The sequence below is a fragment of the Callorhinus ursinus genome, unplaced genomic scaffold (assembly GCF_003265705.2).
Source record: "Callorhinus ursinus isolate GAN/ISIS: 27379988/994484 unplaced genomic scaffold, GSC_fseal_2.0 scaffold3, whole genome shotgun sequence".
In the NCBI taxonomy this organism is placed as follows: Eukaryota; Metazoa; Chordata; class Mammalia; order Carnivora; family Otariidae; genus Callorhinus; species Callorhinus ursinus.
The window spans coordinates 7,826,168-7,849,568 of NW_027397065.1; the positions used below are offsets into that span (position 1 = coordinate 7,826,168).

Genomic DNA, 23,401 nt, shown 5'->3' on the forward strand with positions numbered 1-23,401 from the left:
TGTGGACAGGGAGACTTTTGTGAGTAGGCTGGTCAGGGGAAGGCTTCTCAGAAGAAGTGTCTGTCTGCAAAGACCCGGGGGATGGGGAAAGTCAAGCGGGTGGGGGGGGAGTCTAGGGGAAGATCATTCCAGGAAGGGGAAAGAAGAAAACCAAGGTAGTGATTTTCTTCTGATTACTCACATCTGATACACATGCCAACCTTCTCTAGCTCTTACTGACGCACTCAATTTTTATCAGTTTTTTTATGATAATTTCTTACTGAAGAATGACTATGTTTTCAGTGCATTAAAATGTACATCACATAAATGTGCCCTCTTTTTAATAATGTTTATTTAAGGGCTGGAAAGGATCTTGGAGCAAAGTAGTTCGTATTCTCATACTACAGATGTGGAAACTAAGTCCCAGAAAGGCTCTATGATCTGCCTACTGTCACAAACTAGTTAATAGTAGAACCAGGAGTAAGTGTAAATCTTAGCCTGACATTTTTCACAATATCTCTTGCCTTGTAGTTATTTGTGTAGTTATTTGTATCCATCTCATTTCCTCAACTAGACTCTTGAGTTTCCTAGGAATAAAGAAAAAAATATGTGTGTACATGTATACATACACATATACGTATGTATGTGTGTGTGTATGGTCTAGTAGGGTGCCTGTCTTTCATACAACTGGTGGTGAATTAATATTTCATGAATGAACAAATATTCTTCTAAGTCAGCCATTTTTCAAAATCCCCCAGATCTCTTCAAATCCTACACAATCTCTTTGGTAAAGTTATTTTGTCTCTCCTACTGGAATTCTTCAATAACTGGTAGAGATCTACTTCACTTACTATTCTATAAGTGTGATAGGCTTAAGCATGGTTCTTGCCAAAGCGTTCATGATCTAAGTTAGAAACGAAGATAAAATATAAACACAGAGGAATCCAGTAACATGCTCATTTCATGCCTGGATAGTCCTGCTGAATAATATGTAATTTTGACAGTAAACACTTAAGGAAGAAGCTTTACGTTTACTGTAGAGACCTGAATACATCTTTGGCATGAAATAATCAATACTGATAACAGCCCAAATTTGGGTAATATGCTCTCAATAAAACACATTATCTCTGTTGATTGCCATATATGCTATGATAAACATTTTCTTACAAACAATATTAGGCTTCCTATATTGTCATACTTACAACACATATAAACCCAAATTGGAGCTACAAAGGCTATTATCATTTGATCCATATAATTTGTCAATAATAACAAAATACACTATTACAAAATAATAACAAAATGCATGGGAATATATAACTGGGATAGTTGACAGTTCTTAAAGAAAGTAAATTCTTCCTAAATTTGTTCTTTCCTTACATAAACAATATAAAAAATAATTAAATCCTTGCAGAAAGACAGCAATAAAAAAAAAAAAATGACCTGGTTTCTGTGCCCAAGTTCCCAGTACTCTGCACAGCATAAGTTAAAAGTCTCAGCTTTTCCACCGTGCAATTCAGAGAATGTGGTGGGAACAGAATTCGAAAGCAACTCAGCTGGAAAATATCTTAGATGAAATATTTTTGTCGAGCACTTTTCTCATGTGAATTTGCTTCTAGTTTGGTAGATACCAGTCGCCAGAACACGGCCTTCATTTTACCTCATGTCTCGAGGATTTTTTTTTATTAATCAACAAACTGCTGTATAAGCCCGCAGAACAAAGGCAAAACAAAACAAAACAAAGCAACCATGTTTAACAGGAGCTGTATCTCTTACAAGGCCAATAGACCAAGAGTCATATTTTAATATCCTCAAAGGTCCTGTCCTATGATAAAATAACAATGTGGAAAACTGCTTAAGGCTCTCTGCCCAGTTGGCTTTCTTCTCAAAATCAGATTCATTGTTACCCATAAGGATTCATCTATTTTTTAAAGATACATGTCAAGTTTGATAGCTTTTGATTCAAAGTGAATAATAGCAACCTAAATATTAAAAGCATATTTTCTCCCAGATGTGCTGATGTCTCAGTAGGTTCTTTTTTATATCAAGGAAAACAAAGCACACAAACTGCTTACCAAATTAACAGCCTGTAGAACTGATGTCCTGGACGAAACAGCAGCAGCCTATTGAGTAGGTGTCATCTGATCAAAAATATTTCAGATATACAAAAAAAGAAAGTTAAGAGAACCATATGAAAATGTGATAGCCAGAGAAACAACAAATTTAGAAATTAACTCCTTAAATGATAAAACAAAATCAAGTCAAAATTATCTTGAACCCATTAAAAGTGTACATCCCAGAGCAGTGATTCTCAATTCCCTGTTGTATACATGCTAAAAGCTTGATCCCATAAAAGTAATCCTTTATCTACTCACAAATGCTAAAATATATTAAGATTATATTCAATGGGAAGACATGACTTGAAAGAGAAACTCCTCAGTCAAGATTCTTACATTTTATTTTATGCCACTTGCCCCATTTCTAGCCCCTCATAGGAATCACATTTGCAATCTCATTCTTAAGATAAATTTTAACTTGGTCATTTTAATTTGGACATAGTATTGTGGTATTATATGTGCCAAATGTCCTCAGATTTCTAGTCCTGGCTCTGCAGGTCCAGGAATCTTGTAGCCCTGCAGGAAAAACCACAATGCCCACGTAATCATTTATAGACTACTATTAATGAAGGAGGTACTCTCCATCAAGCCCTACTCTTTTCTTTTAATTTTTTTATTGTTATGTTAATCACCATATATTACATCATTAGTTTTTGATGTAGTGTTCCATGATTCATTGTTTGTGCATAACACCCAGTGCTCCATGCAGAATGTGCCCTCTTGAATACCCATCACCAGGCTAACCCATCCCGCTACCCTCCTCCCCTCTAGAACCCTCAGTTTGTTTTTCAGAGTCCATCATCTCTCATGGTTCGTCTCCCCCTCTGACTTACTCCCCTTCATTCTTCCCCTCCTGCTATCTTCTTTTTCTTTTTTCCTAACATATGTTGCATTATTTGTTGCAGAAGTACAGATCCGTGATTCAACAGTCTTGCACAATTCACAGCGCTCATCAAGCACTACTCTTATAATGGCAAGTGCAGGAATGACATTCCAGAATCTCTCATTAAGAATTACAAAGGGCAGAAGGACATTTTGTAACATAAATTACAACAGAGATCAATTACATAACCCTATGACATTTGACATTCAATCGATAACCAAATGTTTGTTTATATAAATTTTGTGTTTTATATAATAAAAGAAATCATATTTTTAAAGATTTATTTATTAGAGAGAGACTGAGAGTGTGTACGAGCAGGGGGGATAGGGGAGAGAGGGAGAGATAGAATGGTAAGCAAGCTCCATGCCCCGCACAGAGCCCCACAGTGGGCTTGATCTCACAACCTTGAGATAATGACCTGAGCTGAAATCAAGAGTCAGAGGCTTGGGGCACCTGGGTGGCTCAGTCGTTAAGCATCTGCCTTCAGCTCAGGTCACGATCCCAGGGTCCTGGGATCCAGCCCCGCATCGGGCTCCCTGCTCGGCGGGAAACCTGCTTCTCCCTCTCCCACACCCCCTGCTTGGGTTCCCTCTCTCACTGTCTCTCTCTCTGTCAAATAAAAAAAAAATTAAAAAAAAAAAAAAAAAAAACAAGAGTCAGAGGCTTAAACGACTGAGCCACCCAGGCACCCTAAAAGAAATCATATTTTTAACAAATTATTTTTTGAAGTCATGGAAGAACTCCCATTCCCTTGGATCTTATGTAAGTTCAGCCCATTCTCAGAAGGTACTGGAGGAACCCTAAGAGAAAAAGGAGATTGAGAAAGAAGGACATTTAATATTTGTTAGTTTATGAAATCTAGTTGTAACTGGTCACTCTATTTATCTTTTAATATATTCTTTGAGTCTCCTCGGGAGGGGTATGAGAACCTAGGAGAGAAAGATATTTTCCCCAGGTTTTTAGATAATCTCTTTTGTCATTTGTCCCCTGCCAAACACATCTAGTCATAAATACTAGGAGAGCATCACTCACCTAGTAAAATAGGAAAGAAATATTGAAGCAGGAGACCACCATTCAACTATATCTGAAACAGAGATGTATTTGTTGCAGCCTAAGACAGGGCAAAACACAGTCTTGAACAAAATAAAAACCTGATCTTGTATTGGGTTTGGGGGAAGCAAAGAATCCAGGGATTGGATGAATTTTAAAAAATGGGAGTATATAGGTACTGGCTAACTTTCAGTGTGTTTAGTGATTGGCTGGCTTTCAGAAACATGGATACCTGAGCAAGGCTACTGATTCTTTAGGAGGAGTCTACAACCAGTTTTGTGATTCCTTGCCGACCATTTGAGACTAGAACCAAAGAACAATCCTCCTTGTACTACCTTTCATGAACCTAAAGAATAAGAACACTTTGGTCTCAATCAGAATGGTGATTGTTATGGTCCAGTGTAGAATTTCTGGCAGATAATACTTTCCTATTACATTTTATAAGAAAATATGTTGTCTTAAGAAATTAATTTTTACCTCATTAATAAACACTAAATATTATTTATTAATATAATAATAATTCATTGTATTTTTGTAATTAATCATCAAATCTCTAATGACTCAAATATGTGATTAAGTCTAGCTTTAATGCTGAGAGAAAAAGCCTGATCTGAATAAACAAAGTTAAAAATGTTAAAACATGGACTACTGCATGTGATAGCTTGAGGACTTTTTGTCCCATATTTATCTACTCCAAAAATGGAAATTTGGGAATCAGCTAGATCTGTTCAAAATCTGTCATTTACTGGATGTGTAGCTATAGAAAAATCAGTCATATTTTCTTCATAAAAAATAAAGATAGTAATAGCTTTCAATGTTGTGAGAAGTGATATATAGAAGAAATACCTGCACATATATACAATACATTGTTGAAATTATAACCAGAAATGGAATGTGAGAAAAGTAAATGATAAATGTTCCATGTCACTGCATCTATAAGGTTGATGCTAAATAATGATGAGGATAATAATAATAAAATTACATAAATCCCAAATTAGGCTTGGCACTACCATTTTTATATATGATTTTATCTTTATTTTCTCCCCAGGTTAGGTTGAGACAGAAGTTTTACCACTTTCCAGACACTTAATAATTTCCACCCATGCCTTAATTGTACTTAATTGATGAAACACATATTTATTAAGAATAGTAATAGCATTTTCATTTTTCTACTTCCATAAGGCAGTCAGAGAAAAATATAATAAAATATTCAACTCATTGCACTAATTGCCAAAGACAGCAATATTACCAAATTCACATCACTGGGTAGGAGGCAATGCAATACTCAAAATATCCTTTTATCAACTCAGGTGTGGATGTTGCAATTTGTTGTGGAAGAGATACTACATTTACACAGTAGCCATTAGCTACATGGGGCTATTTAAATTTAAATGTAATTAACATCAAATAAAACTTTAAATTCAATTTCTTACCAGCCACATTTCAAGTGATCAATAGCCACTTGTGACTACCCTATTGCACAGTATAGAGAAAAAATCCAAAAATTCATTTGGATAGAGCTGGCCTAGAGACTTTTCCTTGTGTAATGTTTGAAAATGTAAATATTTTCTGAAGCCTGTCAATTCTTCACTCCTTATATTTCATCCCTTTCTTTCTATTCTCACAGCTATTACTTTCTGAGTTCAGTATCCTCACGAGTTAGCTATTGCAATAATCTGTAAACTCACTGTTTCTAGTCTCTTCACCTGCTCATCCATCCTATAAACCAAAGTTGATTAATTTTTCTCAATGTCTTTTTCCCCATCCAAAACTTTCAGGATCTTCACCTTAATTATATGTACCAAGCAGAAGTGTTCAGTTCATAAGAATCTTCTATCAACTCGCTTACTTCCTTCTCCTATAAAGGGATTCCCAAACCTACACAAGTCCTCTGCTCCATCATAAATATCAGATCATTGTCCCCTAGTTATGCTTTGCCCATATCTACTTTTGCCCAAGCTATCTTTTTGTATCTGAAAATACTTGTAGATTCCACCCCACATACTTGAATGTTATGCCATCATCCTATCAAATCCAGTTTGTCTGATTTTATCCATACAACTGAACTTGACCACCTCACACCATAACTATCTCTAATAACCCATGTTGGGGATCTCTCCTCTGTAACTGTCTCCATTGACTAACATATTTTACTATGTTATTATTGTTGTGGTCTCTCTTGCATTCAAGGAATTTATAATCTGTTTTCTAGAGAGAATTATATATCTATTAACAGTAACCAAGACCTGTGGGGGGGGGTTCGCTCCTAATCCTTCTGTGACTTCTGACCTCAGTGGCATAGCCCTTAGTCTCTTCCTCTGGGATCCTCTCACCCTGATACACCATCTTCTTTCACAGAGTCCCATGTTTAAATGACCCCACACCATCTACCACAAGTTTCATAAAGTATATTTTTCAAAATAATAGATTCAGATTTTATCTAGGAAAGGGAATGAAAAGGTGAAGAAAAACGATATTTCTTGAGCCTAACTCCAGAGCTTCACAAATTATTATTAGTTACATTTTATAGATGAGTTTCAGAGAAGTTATATAAATTGTTCTAGGTTATAGCTAAGAAATGGTAGATCAGAGATTTTAAAACAAATTCTAAAGCTCATGATCTTTTAACTCAAAGGCACATCTCCTTCAAGAAAGGGCCTATGCTTTTTCCTCCAGAGCCAAAACTCTGAAAAGTGCTTATGGCATATAATCAAAAGTTATCTCCACGATTTCTGTCTTCCCCTGTACTTTTAAACATGATCACAACAGGAAATTCATCCCTGTCATTGGATTAAAAGCCAAGTAGGCTCCATGATTTTCTAGTCTCTTCTTAGTGGTAGAAATTCCTATGGTCAGTCACTTTAACCCTTCACTCAGGCATCACAATATTTAATCCAATATATTGATGAGCCCTTCAAACTTCATTCACAACTAAGACTCTTCCACTGCTCTCCATCAAGGCTGGCAGCAGATGGGCCGCCTGCCTTCAGGAATGAGATGGGGCACATTTCTTCTTTCTTTCCCTAGCTCCTCTTATCTTTCTCCCTTAACCAATAGCTGCTGTTTCTTGAACCTGTACGGTTCAAATACATGGTGGGAGGTAGGAGAGGTAAAAGACGTAGAGAAGTTCTTACTGACTTTGCTGTCATGGAAAGGCACCATGTTCTTCAGACTCGCAGTATCATTCCCTCATAGGTGCTTTTGCAGATTCTTTGGAGACTTTCATGCTGGACACCTGCAAATGTGATTCCCTTGACCAAGGCAGTGCCTCACCCATGATTGGTTGCCCTTGATCTTTCTGTGCTTCTGACTGCAGTGGCATGCCCTTTAGCCTCTTCCTCTGGGATCCTCTCACCCAGATACACCATCTTCTTTTGCAGAGTCCCCTGTTTAAATGATTTCAGGCTTCTGTTTTTACTAAATTTTCCCCATGGCTACAATCACGCACCTTTGGCCCCTTAACAGAGGCATATACAGAAACTTTCCAGACATGTTCCTTTTTCCTTAAAGTCTACTTCAGCTTATTCAGGCATGAATCAGACATTAGTCTACTCTGTTCCTAACTGTAAAAAACACACATCTAGTTATCTGAGCTGAACTTCTCTCACAAGACTCCAATCACTCCTATGCGGAGGAGGGGGTGACACCCACAACACTCAAGAGTTCTCCAAAAACTCCCCTCACAAAATCCTGCTCTCTCCCCTCTTTCTTGGTCCTCAACATAATTTTCAGAGTCATCTCGCTGATTCTCGGGTAAGGGGTCATTCTCATAATTCATTCTTGAGTGTAACCTCTAATGTCTTTATGCCTTAACCAAAGCTAAGAGAAGAATCTCGTTTTAACATCATGTTCCACGTGTTAAAGTGAAATTACCTCAGCCAGAACACAATCTCTGTTGTGGGTTATATTGTGTATTGATCACAAAGTGGCAACTTATTTCTCTAAAATACCCATTTCCTATGTATCAATTCACTCTGCACCCTTTCAGCCCCCAACTAGTTTTTTCAAGCAACATATTTTTTTTTTACTTTTTCATCACTCTATATATCATACTTAAATCTTCTAAGAACTTAATTATATTTTGTTTTAATTTTCATCTCAGCTATCAGTCATGGCTTTCTTACTCTTTTCATCTTTCTCTTTTTACCTAGATAATGTTGTTCAATAATATTCCTCATCTCCACACATTCTGAGTCAGAAAAAGGAAAAAGTGGATATTATTTTCTCTGCCTCTGATTTCAGATAAATTGCTAGTCTTATTGCAAGTAGTAATCTTCACTCATCCAGTTGTCTTTCACAAATAGAGCAAAGCAGAATCTGCTTCTAAGTTAAACAAAAAGCAGAAATCAGAATGTCAAATTATAATTGGCATATCCCAGACATAATCAATATTGCCTTTTGCAAGTTCCTCCCACAGTAAAAGCAAACCCTGGTTAGCGCTGGCCAAATCTTAACTAATTTGGCTTCAAGTTATTACCATACTTAATATCTCTGAATCAACAGTGATGACTAAGATAAAGTGAACTACAAGAAATGATCAGTCTTCAATGCAAAAACTTTTTCACTTTGTGCCAACTATTGCTGGTGCACCTGTTTTATGTTCAGAGTGGGAAGAAAATCAAAAAGACATGGCCAATTTTGAAAGAGACACAATGTTTTCAATGTCTCAAAATAGCTCAAATACATAGCATTGCTTCTACTACTTATTCAAACTACAAGGCTGATTAAGCATATGTGTAAGGCAGCATGCAAATAAAAAAATTACCTACTCACATCCCACCTTACTCTCCCAGGTTCCAGTTTCTTATCTAAGCATAGATACTGCACCAAGCAGAGGCAGAGAAAAACCAATAATCCAGGGAGTTTTCAATGGGGTATACATAAAGAAGCAATAGGAGAGGAATTCCAAAATTTCTGATATTGCATTTGCTAGGGACCATCGAAATAATCTAAACCAGTGCCTGCTTTTCAGAGGGAGAACTTAAATTTTAGTTAAAGTAGATTGTACTGTTTAAGCTAACATAATAGTTCAATAAACCCTCTGTGATGTAAAGCCTAGAAAATTGAGAAGTGGACTTTATATTAACTAGAGTTAGATTTTTTTTCCAAAGTTGTAATCTTAGAACCATGAGAGGACTCAGAGATTTGTGATAAGAATGTACTTTAAAGGATCATTAAATGAATAAACCAATATCATTTGGCTGGAGAGCTCACAGAGGGAAAGTGGAAACATGAAGAATCATGTTCTAGATTCATTTCTCTATCAACTTTGTGGGCGCCATGAGTATTCCCAGAGTTTAGAACAAAACATGGGATTAGATATATAGGGAAAGTCTGAGACTCACATTTGTGCAGATCAGTGTAGCCTGTGAGTGACATGAGAGTATGGCCAACCATCAAGCATAATGGATGAACGTGCTGTAATGAGACCCAAGTGGGACTCAAAACTGTGGATAAATCCCTAGGAAGAAAAGATATCCACAGTTTTTGTACAAATAACTAAAAATTCAAACCAAGTTCAACATTCAGAGTGTGTACCCAAGAAATATGGGACAGGAAGTGTTTAGAAATCCAAATGGGTAAGGATGTATGTCCAGAGAAGATTTTAAGCACCCACTAGCAGAATAGTGGAGAATGTAATGATGTGATGCCTCATTGATGGGTAAATGCACATTATTTGTATGGATATTTTTCCATTGATCAAAAACATCATTTCCCTTCATCTCCAAGGGAAATTTTTTTTAATTAAGTTAATACAATGACATTTTAAATAATCCACCGACATTTTCTTTCTTTCTTTTTTTTTTTTTTAAAGATTTTATTTATTTGACAGAGAGAGAGAGCACAAAGCAGGGGGAGCAGCAGGCAGAGGAAAAAGCAGGCTTCCTGCAGATCAGGGAGCCTGATGCAGGACTCGATCCCTGGATCCCTGATCATGACCTGAGCCGAAGGCAGATGCTCAACCAACTGAACCACCTAGGCGTCCCCCACCAACATTTTCTAAAACTATTAGGTCACATCTTTTTGGCAATTGATTCATAAATTGAAATTCAAATCAACTTCAAATACACTATAATGCAAAAATATGTTTCCTTTAACTATCTAGGTAAGATAACCAGCATACAATGATGAACAAAGCATAGGATTCACCTTCATAGAATTCATAGTATGACAGCAAAAATACTCAAGCAATTAAAAATGTGATGAGTTTTAGGAAATGAATGCTATGGGAGTACCACACGGAGAATTCAGTCTAGTACATGGAATCAGAAAATGTCTCCTAGACAAAGGGATATCTAACTGAGATTTGGAGACTAAGTATATGTTTGCCAGGTGAAAATTTAAAAATGTATGGGGGCATTTTGGACTGTCTCTATGACTGAAGAGGCTCAATTGGCATTCATAGGAATTAACTGCCCAATCAACCAACTTATGAGAAATAACATCATTGTTGCGTTAAGCCATTCAGTTTGGGGGGTATTTTGTTGTTTTGCCTTCACATGGCCTAGGTAAGGTGCTGAGATAGTAAAAATGGTCTTCTGATCATCCTGAGAAGCTACTGACAGCACAGTCTGATTTCTTATGCTTTTGCAGACTAAAAACTCTGAGTGCCCAAGATCGGATCAGGCATTTAGGTATTTAGTTGCCACAGGGATGGAGGGTGCTATTAGCATTTAGTGGATAGAGCCCAGGAGTGTCAGATACCTTGCACCACAAGAAATTATTCAGTATCTCTTTTGACTTGAGAATATCATGTCAAATATTCAATTAGGTGAAAAACCTGAGCCTACAACTTAAGTTCCTTTTACATATAAACACAAAGTATGCTTTACACAGTTTTTAGATCCACAATATTGGAGGAATGTAACAGTGGAAAGTGAGAGAAGACTGCATTTTATTTTATTTATTTAATTTTTTAAAAAGATTTTATTTAGGGGCACCTGGGTGGTTTGCATTTATATCATTAAATCCACAGCAATTCTTCAAATAGGAGCACACATCTGACTATTTCATTATGTCTTTTAGGGTCACTTTGCCAGAACACTTACATATAGAAATACATACTATTTTATTTTAGTATTAATCTTTTCATTTATATCTTCTCTACATAGAAATAGTTGTTATTGATTTCATATTACCTGTGGATTTTATTTCAGGAAAGTATAGGTGACATTACCAAATAGATATTGTAAAAAGAGAACTTTGGCTCAAAGGGGACTAAGCTCTGGAACACCTGGGTGGCCCAGTCAGTTAAGCATCTGACTCTTGATTTCTGCTCAGGTCATGATCTCAGGGTCCGTGAGATTAAGCCCCAGGTTGGGTTCTGGGCTTTGTGGGGAGTCTGCTTGAGATTCTCTCCCTCTCCCTCTGCCCCTCCCCCTGCTTGCTCTCTCTCTCTTTCTCTCTCTCAAATAAATAAATAAATCTTAAAAAAAAACACAGAGGACTAAACTCTGAAGGAAAAATGTATTCATCATAGTCCATCAAATTCTTGTAAGCATTTTTAAATGTTGGCATTTTAAAAAGAAGATATTATCTTTGTATCCAGCTGATCATTGTCCCATTCTTAAACAATTCCTTTGGATTGAGATATGAGTTAAATGTGCAATGTTTACAGCCAGTCTTAATGCATACAGTTGTTGACTGCCATCCATGTGTCTCACAGCTTGGGTGAATTTCTCAACAGTTTGTCCTATTCTCCCCCGAACGCAAGGACAGGTTCTCTTTGGTCATTAGTGTAGCCCAATCTTTTTTAGTCAGGGTTTCAATCAATTCTTCTATTGAATATCAGAATTGCCTTCTTTGAAGGGGCACATGCACCCCAATGTTGATACCAGCAATGTCCACAATAGCCAAACTATGGAAAGAGCCAAGATGTCCATCAACAGATGAATGGATAAAGAAGATGTGGTATATATATACAATGGAATATTATGCATCCATCAAAAAATGAAATCTTGCCATTTGCAACGACATGGATGGAACTACAGGGTATTCTGCTAAGCGAAATAACTCAATCAGAGAAAGACAAGTATCATATGATCTCACTGATATGAGGAATTTGAGAAACAAGACAAAGGGTCATAGGGGAAGGGAGGGGGAAATGAAACAAGATGAAACCAGCGAGGGAGACAAACCATAAGAGACTCTTAATCTCAGGAAACAAACTGAGGGTTGCTGGAGGGGAGGGGGGTTGGGAGGGATAGGGTGGCTGGGTGATGACACTGGGGAGGGTATGTGCTATGGTGAGCACTGTGAATTGTGTAAGACTGATGAATCACAGACCTGTACCCCTGAAACAAATAATACATTGTATGTTAATAAAAATTTTAAAAAAAGAATATTCACAAATGGGAGTAAGAGAAAAATAAATTTTTTTCGAATCAAACTTCAGAAAAAAAAAGAAAAAATAATTGCCTTCTTTGAACAACTCAAACATGAATCAGCATCAGGACTGTACTCTGTCCACACAAGTTCCCTGAATTAATCTTTCTTGCTTTTCCTCAAGTTATTTCATTTTCCATCTTTACTCACTGCTTTATCTATAATTATCCCCACAAAATTCCAAAAGACATATTTCTTGTATCTTGAATTTTCCATCTCTCTTACACTTTCTATACTACCATCGACACTGCCATCTGAGTCTTCACATCTTCTCTCCTAGTCACTAAATCTTAACTCAATGAATCTCTAAATCAGGTACCCATCCCCTGATTTTTGCCTCTTCCTACACAAACACCTATAAACATCCATCCACATTGAGTTCTACTAAATGTTTTTGTCATTCAAGAATAAAGGTGGGATGTTTTGTATAACCTGGAGTTTTTGTGTAATTTAGGCAAAATCACTTAATCTCTTTTGGCCTTAGTATCCTGATATGTAAACTGAGGTTAATAAGAGAAAATTAATCTAGCAGAGTAATAGAGCTTAAGCAATTAAAACCGTGTCCACACACAGTAAGCACTATATATTATTATTATTATTACGCACAATTTTGTAAGCTATATTTTACAGTCTAGTTTGGTGTTTAAAGGCAATAATTTTAACTATACTTAGTAAAACACACTAATTTCCACTTAATTAGAAAATGTGCTGATTACACAAATATAAACATGCACTATAAAATTCTAGAGTCCCCCAGGAGACACAGAAGAATCTGGCTTGTTTCCAAATGGAATTTGCTTCAACACCAGCAGCATGGGTGAGGCAGTCAGCAACAGTCACTAAGTAGGCACTGTGCTGGGCCTTGGCATTCACTGGGGTTTGGGTCCAACTAAGGCAGGGTAAGCCCTCCAATTTGGCAACATCACATATTTGCTCCAGGTTATAGGATGTGAAAAGTCATCCACTGGGCTTTCTAGAAGCTTCAGTCTCTTGGGAAAATGGCTCACCATTTAAGCAGTTGTTCTGTGCATGCCAAATTACTATGAACTCTAAAGCCCAGAGAAGGTAAGAAATCAGCTTAAGGTCTTACCAGTAGGAAAATTAATCAGGATAATGTTCAATTCTTCCCCTTAGCTTTCAAATCTGTGCTTTAATTAGACTGGTGAGGGGGAACCAGACAATAAGCTGAAACCAGTCATGAACCTCATTTCATTAAGCCCCTGGCAAGCTTCCTTATTAATTGCCTACCCAACACCCCTTTCTTGACTGATAAGTTCATCCAGTTGTGCAAAGGTCCAAAAAGAATTCTAATTGTATGGTTGAGCTCCCTACATCATGTGTAACACTTCATTTTGAGATTCTCAGAAAAGAGCCAGGTATGTCCCAAGCAGTTAGTTTCGGCAGTTAAGATTGGGTGTGAGAAGGAAATATGAACACTGCAAAGGCAACAGGACTGAAATCACCAGAAGAGTGATGGTTTAAAGAGGGGCAGGTTCCCATGTTACCACCAGGGGTACTGATTTTGGCCTTCAGATAAAGGTGGGCTGTGAGAGAGACAGAGGCATGGGTCACAACAACAGTAGAGTAGCCAAGAAAGAGATACTGGGTGCCAGGCAACAGTCATGGATTTTAATGGCTGTCGGATAGGATAAAGATGCTTTTCTAAGTCTTTGGAAAGAAAAGTCAGGGCTTAGGCAGTGGAATAAAGAAATATAAGAATTCAAAACACAATGAATGAAAGATTCTGTCTTCATACTCTTCCCTTTTCTCTTTCCCTCAGAGTCTCTCATTCCTTAACTGGCCATGATATAAAACTATTTTTGCATGACTTGTGAAATGTATATTTATGCCTCTCACTAGAAAATAGATTAAACTACTTGAGTTTGGAGGTTTGGGGCTTTTCTTTCCTTTTTTGGCTAATGATCACTTGCCCTCCACAGGAAAAAATAAAGTAGATACTCTGAGTAGCTAAAACAATAAATTGTATAGCATAGCTACCAATTTTTTTAAAGGACGTGCAATTTATCTGAAGAATTTAGTTGATTGAAGATGTGAATTAATATACAGAAAACTCATCATTTGGATGGTTCACTCAATCATAGAAAGTTACAAAGTTATAGAAGCAAAATAATGATTTCATCAACAAGTCAAAAATATTAATCTCCATTTCTTCTAATTGGTTATTTTTTTTAACAAAGAGATTTCAAAAGCATCCCTAGTGTACTTTTATTACCCTTATGCCTCATGCTATTTCTTTAAAGGATATTTATTAAACATTTTAAATGATAACACCTCCTATTTGTATGGGGTATTCGGTTTATAAGATGTTTTCATACCATGGCATTTGACGATCACCACAATTCTATAAGGGAGGTAGAAAAGTCGTTTTTTATTTGAATTCTATAGATAAGGAAATTCAGACTCTGAATCTGTGACATTCCAAGCATTCATATTGTTATGTTTGGCGGAGCTAATACTCAAGGCAGGATCTTCCAACTCTTAAGTCTAATGTATTTCCCCTACACCATAAGGCTTCTTTAGTTAGAACCACCAACCAAGGGCGATGGCAATTTGAGCAAATGATTTACAACTATGTAAGAGATGAGGCCATGAGTAAAGAGAAAGTACAATACTTAGATCTTCTCTTGAAATTATATGCTTTCATGTCATTTAAATATATGGAAGTCTAAATAGGGGAGACAAACATCCGCTTTTCAAGAGTTATACTGAAGAATATAAGGAGTGTTTCTACTCAGATAATATAAAAAATATATTAGCTGCAAAGAGGGTTCAGATAATCCCACCAGTTCACACCCCAACATAACCAGACACATCCAGAGTAGCACACTGCAGTCATGAAATTTCAAATTTTTTAAGTGAGACCCTATGTTAATAACCTAATTGTCCTCAACTCTTCCATCTGTATTCAATCTCCCTTACATTTAGTATTTTTTAAGAAATTAATCTTATCTCATCACAATATGATGAGTAGAAAATCCAGTCTCTCAAGCCCACCCCCTACCCCCCAAACATCCTCAAGGTTTTCTGCTGCATTATTATTCTCCTGCTCACCCAATTGTGAAATATGGCCCATTTTTCCATCAATTCTCCCCTGAGTACCAATAATAAGAGGCATTAGTGAATAAAAGGTGGTGTGTAAAGTATAGATTTTTAACTACAGGTTAAGTGGAACGTGTCTGAAGATGGAAGGCAATAAATACATGGAGGCAGTGTGCAAACCAAAAACTTAAAAATGTATTCCAGATATCCTGACCTTTTAAGTGCCTGTGCCAATCCCATCACACCACAGGCAACATTTTTCTCTTCAGGCCCTGGCCTCTGGTTATCTCACGCCCCTCTCCCCTCTTGCTTTATAGCTACTGGATTCTCCCCTATCACTTGCCCATTACCTTCTCTCTCGTTGGAAGCCCATGAAAAGCATTTTTTCAAGCAGAGCCAATGAGCCCTCACCTTCCAGACCACAACCTGAGACTTATCTTTTCACACTCAAATGGCCCAGTTACTTGCTTCGCTAAGAGACCAAAACAAAACAAAACAAAAAACCTTTCCTAAAGTGGAAGTGTGATTAAAACTTTTGGAATGACCTAATTTTTCTCCCATCAGGGAAGTCTTGATTTTTATCTTAGAAACTCCAGAATTTCTAAAGAAATGTTCTAGTCTACTCTATAAAATACCATTTTGGATATAAAGTATTGTTTTAAGTGGCTTTTCATCAAGTAAAATCAATACTCAGAATATATTCACAGAGAAACAATTAGACAAATAGATGGAAGTAACAGGAAAATAGGGTTTCACTCAAAAAACGTTAAAACACTCCCTAGAATTATTTGTAGTCTCACAAGCGAAACTGAAAAGTGTCAGAAGGACACTAGATAAAGACTTCTGGGATGGGGCATGGAGAGAAACATCTGTTATGGAGAAAGTTGCACTCCACGGTCTCTGAGGTCCCTTCCAACCCTCAGAGTCTAGATGCCTAATTTCAGTGCCAATCAGGGCACGAGTCTCTGTAGACCTAAAGTCCTGCTTGTGGGTTACAGTGTATCTTTGTCGCTTGGCTCAAATTCTTTTCCATGTCCAAACATTTGTACTTAATATTCAAACAATAATAACAAAGCATATCACAAATTTCAATTAAAAAAACATTTAGAAAGTTGTTCAAGCAACTAATCTGCTTCACTGGTATATATAAACAAGACTTAGTTATATTGGTTATTATGAATAATACAGATAAAAAAATTTGTTCTAACTATAATTTTATCTAATTAGGTATGTTAATGATGACTAATTACATGTATAGAGTTAAGGAAAAAAGGACAGCCTTCAAACATCTACATATTAGCTGATTCACACAGGAAAATAAATAACAAGCTCTATATAGAAACTAGATATTTGGGAATTCAGGAAAAGGAATCTATAATCTAGTGGAAATATCTTTATGCCATGCACCTCATAAAATGTTTCCCAGAAGCCTTCTTTACATCACTCATAATTATATGGTGTATTAAATTCTGCTAGGTGATACCACAATTTTAATTAAATGAACACTTACAGTTTTTGTTTCTTAACCCTACAAATCAAGTGGCAGTTATGAAATCGAGAGTATTCCATATTCATGCCCTTGCCAATACAATGTGAAAATGGTCAGGTATCCAAACTGCTTTGAACTTCAGACAGTTTTCCTATAAGAAATTCAAATTATCCTCAAGATTTCATAAGCCAATTTCCCCTAGTATAGACTTATTTATTCAATCAATCAAAATTTACTATCTATTAAGTGATACATACTATGTTAGAAACTAAAGATAAAAGACACTACTCCTAATGATACCAACAATAGCAAAAAAACAACATTTGTTACACACGTAGTATGTACCAGGCACAATTATGCATTTTACTTGCATTACCTTTTTTAATCAATAATCCATCATAATAGATTTAGAAACCAAAGTTTGCCTGGTCATACATTTGATTAGGAGGCCTGCATAACTCCAAAGGCCACATATATATATATATATATATATATATATATATATATACTGGAGCTACACAAAAAAGATGAACCAACAGAGATAATACAATAAAATCATATAGTAGAGTCAAGCACAGAATGCAAGAAAAAGTCCTTAATTCCACCTGGGAAGGGGTTCCAGAGTCAGGTGCAGGGGCTATGTCAGTGCTTATCAGAGATTATTTTTGATCTGAGTCTTAAGGAATGATCTGGAGTTAGCCAAAAGATTGAGGATAAAGGGGAGAGCTAGGAAGAAGGAAGAAAATTTGAAAAGTCAGAGTTAAGAAAGACCAGGTTTGTGTCAGAATCTACATTTCAGTGTAACTTAAATGGGAATGGCAGGAAATGAAAACAAACAGGTAGCTGGGAGATATCAGTTGTTTATTAAAGACTTTGATTTGCCAATACATTTTAATTGTATTTGAAGATAATAAAAAAGTCACTGAAGAATTTTAAATAAAGGAAGTGATCAAATATGCATTTAAGAAAAATCATTCTAAGAGCTTTTTTAAAGACTTTATTTTTTTTTTAAGATTTTATTTATTTACTTGTCAGAGAGAGAGAGAGAGCACAAGCAGGGGCAGTGGCAGGCAGAGGGAGAAGCAGGCTCCCTGCTGAGCAAGGAGCCCGATAGAGGACTCGATCCCAGAACCCTGGGATCATGACCTGAGCCAAAGGCAGACACTCAACCAACTGAGCCACCCAGGCGTCCCTCCTTTTTTTTTTTTTTTTTTTTAAAGTAGGCTCCACACCCAGCATGGAGCCCAACACAGGGCTTGAACTCACCACCCTGAAATCAAGACCTGAAGTGAGATCAAGAGTTGCACACTTAACAAAGTGAGTTACCCAGATGCCCCCATTCTACCTGCTTTATTTGGTCAATGTATATGGAGAAAAGAAGATGGATTCAAGATATAGGTTCAGGGAACAGATGAGGGTGAGAAGAGAAAGGAGAATAGAGGAACTATAAAACTGTCCAGGTTCTGACTTAGTCAAATGGGTTGATGGTGGTGCATTTGCTGCAATAATGAAGAAAGTGATAGAACAACTATGGAGTAAAATAGATGTTCTATTCTACTTTAGACTTTGAGACCTAAGGTTGAAGATTTGAATTATTTGAAATTTAAATAAAGATTGAATCAAGATTCCTCAGTTTTTCATTCAGAGGCCTATCAAATTCAGAAATCAAAAGAGTAGAAAGAGCAGACTTCCTATGTCTAAACTTGCACACAATTTAGACTTGGAGAACATAGGGAAAGGGGAGGGAGAGGGACAAATATTGGCTTATTTCCTATCAGCAGAGGAAGGAAACTGTTATAAGTGGTGCCAATGATCCACAGTTGTGAACATGTGAGTGAACACTGGAAACACTGGACCTGGAATTCCAAGGTGAAAGCAGACTGTGACGATATGGGGGTGGCTTGCTTAAAGATTTTACCTACTCAAGTGAATGTAACTGGGATATGAAAATGATATCCAGAAGCTTTGGATTCCAAATCTCCTACCTTGGATGGCTCCTTCTTATTACTACAGATAATTTTCCTTTGATGTCTATTTCATCTCCAACTTATAAACATTATTGCTAATATACCCTGTCTACCGTCATCTTGTATGCTTTGAAAAGGTGAATTTCTGGTACACATATATCTGACTAATGGAAACAGGGGCTACAACTAGTACATAATTAGGAGAAGATCACTCTTTAGGACACACAAATTATACAAGAGCAACACTTTGGACAGTGAATTATTAAATGTTCCCTAGTTGGGATAGACCAACTAGCAAACAGTGCCCCCTTCCTAGGGACGGACACAATTCCATGATAGGTTGCATTTTCCAGTCCCCAGCCAGCCCCTCAGGAGAACACAACTATACGTGGAGGCCCTCAATGTAAATAACAACCCATGTTATAATCTTTACAGGCAACAAAGCACAATCAATATTCCACAGCCCCCATTGCATTGCACAACTCCAGGGGACACCAAGCACATGGAAAAGTCATGAGGGTTCCCCTGGAGTCGTGCCACATGGCTGCACTGCACAGTATTTCTCTCCCAAGGGTGGAATTACCATACAATTGTGTAGGTGGTTAGTGGGGTAGAAAATCTCTGACAAATGAGACTTTCTTACAAACCCTTCCTTAGTACACATTGTTCACCAGGTATCTGATCTATCAATTCTACCTATCAATTCAATATCTCTTCAATATTTGTAATCTAACAATCAATTCAAATTATATCTTGAATCCATGTCCTTCTCTCCATCTCCGCCTTCTCCATCCCTCTCTTAGCTAGACCACAGTTCTCATATTTCTACTATTTTCCCTCCTCCAGTGTATTTTCCACAAATAACCATAGTGATTTTCTTTTCAATAAAATTCTGGTCATGTCAGCCTTTCTTAAAATTTTTCAGTGGTTCTCACTTTCTCTTAAAAACAAAATCCTCAATCCCATGTCAGCAAAGTCTCTGCATGGTCTCCTCCTGCACGTGCTGTTACCTTTGCCAGGAGTTCTCGTCTTTCCAACCTTCCACCAGGCAGGTTTCAACAGAAGTGCCACTTCCTTAGAGAAACTTCCTAACCTAAACCAAGTCCCATCATGAGGCAGTAATCTCTCATCTTCTCTTGTGCAATTTATGATTCGATATTTATTTGTACCCTGTGTTGAATGCAAATCCCCAGGTAAGTGCTTACGGCGGGAGGGGGGTGTGCTGCAGGGACAAGAGCAGTGTCTGCTCTGCTGAACACTGGATCCGCTCACTGTACCTAGCTCAGTGCCTGCTATATTTGATGGATAACAGGGTGGGTAATGGACTCATTAACCATTAACCCATCAACCCATTGCTACAAAACATTCACAGTAAGGATATATGTCCAAAGACTGAATTCTGGGGATCTCAAACTATCCCTATGTACAGGCAAGCCTTATGCCCAAGCAAGTCAACTCCCAGCCACCCAGATGAAAAAAGAGAAGTCTCTGTGAAGATGATGGTAGTATCTGTGGCAGTGGCATTGAAGGTAGCAGTGATGTTGGCAATGGTGATAAAGAGAAATTCTTATTTTCTTATTTTTCCTACTCACCATTTTCTGCACAATTTCAGTAACCTATTTTGATGTCAAACTTTATCACAGCCGAGTTCTAACTTCTAAGCGTGTAAACTACAGTACATAAAATCCTCCTCTTTGAAAACCATAGGCAGTTTTGACAATATATTTGAATTCATTAACCTCTTAACTCTGGTACAAGTCCATATTCACAAGTATGACAATGATTAAGTTAATGAGTTAATCATTCCCTTCTAGTTACAGTCTTTCTTAATTAGTTGATTTAAATTGGGGAGTGGGAGGAGGAAGGGGAAGAATCTTCTGTGGAGTCTATTTTCATAGTGCCAGATAAAATTTCTGAAGGCTTTTTTTTGAAAGATTTAGAAATGTAGACATCTTTTCCATACCGTTTATGATTTTTTTAAGCTACCAAGTCCTACTAAGCCGATTATCATATTTTAGCAAAATAAATCACTTGGCAAGCACTTCCTACATGCCTGCCCTGCAGAGACCATCCCCTTAAATCGGGCCCTCCAGGAAACACAAAGAGGCCAAGGGGTGTGACATGGGCTTTGCAAGCTTGCGAATTTCAAATTTATCAGTCATCTAACAAAAGTTAAGGGCCTTGGATCATATTTTCAGGATCAGCTGCATTCCCTTACAGGGCCTTAGTTCACATGCACCACTCTGATCCTAGGTTTTAAAAAAAGAAGCTGAAAATTTACTCTAATGTCCCCACACCGACTGGACCAGGCCCCACAAATGCCCTATCATGATATTATACAGACATCATTCAAATGATACTATCAGTATTTTAATTTCTCTTTCTCATTCTAAAAGCTCTCTCAAGAGACTTTAAATAAATGCTAGATGACAGTCGCAAATGTCCTCACTTCGGTAATTTTTCTCTTATCATTGGTGTGCTTGTAAGTTTTTAAATATCTTTGCCCTTCCCCCGACATAGTGTACATGACTGGGATGGTACATACTCGTCCTGTACCTTGGGAATTCAAGAGTCTTTATCATTTTATATCCCAGTGTCTGTAGCAGAAAGAAGCAGAAAAGGTGAGTTATTTAGTAAAAGAAAACCTGGCTGAAGAAGTTGGAGGATGATACCAGAGATTCATTGAGGCACTTGAGCAAAGTGATTTATACACAACTCCCCTTTCTTCCTCCACTCTCCTCTGCTCTCTAAAACATCTCCCACTCTTTGCTTCTATGAGTCTATTTTCCATACCTCATGTGAGTGGAAGCATGCAGTAGTTGTCTTTCTACGACTGGCTTATTTCACTGAGCATCATGTCCTCCACTTTCATCCATGTTGTCACATATGCAGGATTTCCTTTTTCGTTAAAGCTGAATAATAAAAGCACAGAGTGGAATGGTGATTACCAGGGATTTGAGGGACTGGAAAATGGGGAGTTGTTCAACTGGTATGTAGTTTCACTTAGGCAAGATGAGTAAGTTCTAGAGATCTGCTACACAACATAGTGCCTGTGGTTAATAATACTGTATTGTACAATTAAAAATTTGTTAAGTGGGCAGAGATCATGTTAAGTGTTCTTACCACAATAATAATAATTTTTCAAATTTCTCACTTTCTCTCTCTCCCCCTACTCCATCCTTTGTATCATACTATATATATGTACATATATTATATATATAACTATATATATATAATTGTTTTCTTCTTACTAATATCTTCAATTCTTAAGATAGAAATCTTACCAGGATGAATTGATTTTTTTCTTTCTGCTACTTTTTAATCAAAATCAAAACATACTTTGGTTTAAGTATTTTTAGGGTTTGTTCTTTGTTTTGGGTTTGTTTTTTTTTTTTTTTACTATGCATTAGTCTCCAGGACCCAAAGTAAGCAAAATTGGAATTCCATGATGCATCATTTGGAAGCATAAAAAAGAGAATTTTTTCTTTAGAAGGTTTGTTAGATATCATTTAATTGTTTATAAATTTTTACAGATTTAGCTTACTTTACAAATGAGACTATTAAGGTCTCCCTGGGAGTGAACTGCCGTAATTCTCTTTAGTAAATTTAAGCCATTATGATAAAGAAAGAGAGCTTTGTAAGGGTAGGAGTTTATTGAAAACTGAATCCTTTTTCAAAAAGGCCAGTGATCCCAGGACTTCTACCTGGGACTACAGGGAGGTCTCATCCTTTGTTTGATTTCTATTTGGGTTACATATCCTCCCCTCATGGCAGGGGGAATAGGGTCTCAGTATAGCTCTGGGGTCGCTAAGAGGACCAAGAAGAAAAAGAGGGGATGGGGGAAAGAAAAGCAAGCTAAGCACTGACTTTGCAAACCATTCTGTCATTTAGTTACTGATATGCATTTTTCACATATTCGGGAAAACAAAGAATGTAAGAATCATATGTAAGAAATCAAGAACATTGTTCTGAAAAGTATTAACCTAACACATTTCACTTTAACACAAAAGAATAATGTTATATTGCTTATATCTTTCACATTTATGCATATTATATTGCCTCTAATCCTGTTTTCATACTAGATTATAAGCTTCTTGAAGGCAAGGGACTTGACATAGGGCTTGTACACACTGCTTAGGACTCATAACGCAGCAAATACGTATGCACCTCAGTGCTAAAATGAAACAGAATCAATCATGACTTAAAATGTTAGTTTCTAAGAAGTTCATTAGAAGGAAATGAAATGTTTCATATTGATTTAGGAGATATTAACTTTACCTGTATTTCAGTAAATAATTCAAAAATGTGTTTAAGAAATACTTTTGATAACTTTACACAAGTGTTTCTTGTTTATCTGTAATTTTAAAAACTAAAAATAACACAGTATGATAATCCCAGCCTAACCTTGTGTGTGTGCCTACCTATGAGGTAATGTGTACATTTATTTGTGTGTGGGGGTGGGGGGAGGATG

General features: G+C 36.9%; 1 long non-coding RNA gene across 1 annotated transcript; it reads right to left on the bottom strand.

The window, feature by feature from the left end:
- Positions 1 to 502: 502 nt before the first annotated feature.
- On the bottom strand, positions 503 to 21,834 carry LOC141371350 (uncharacterized). The gene is made up of 3 exons (XR_012376248.1): positions 21,724 to 21,834; positions 2,055 to 2,120; positions 503 to 566 (listed from the first exon to the last, which is right to left on the bottom strand). It is a non-coding gene; the product is annotated as an uncharacterized lncRNA (long non-coding RNA).
- Between the last annotated feature and the right edge of the window lie 1,567 nt (positions 21,835 to 23,401).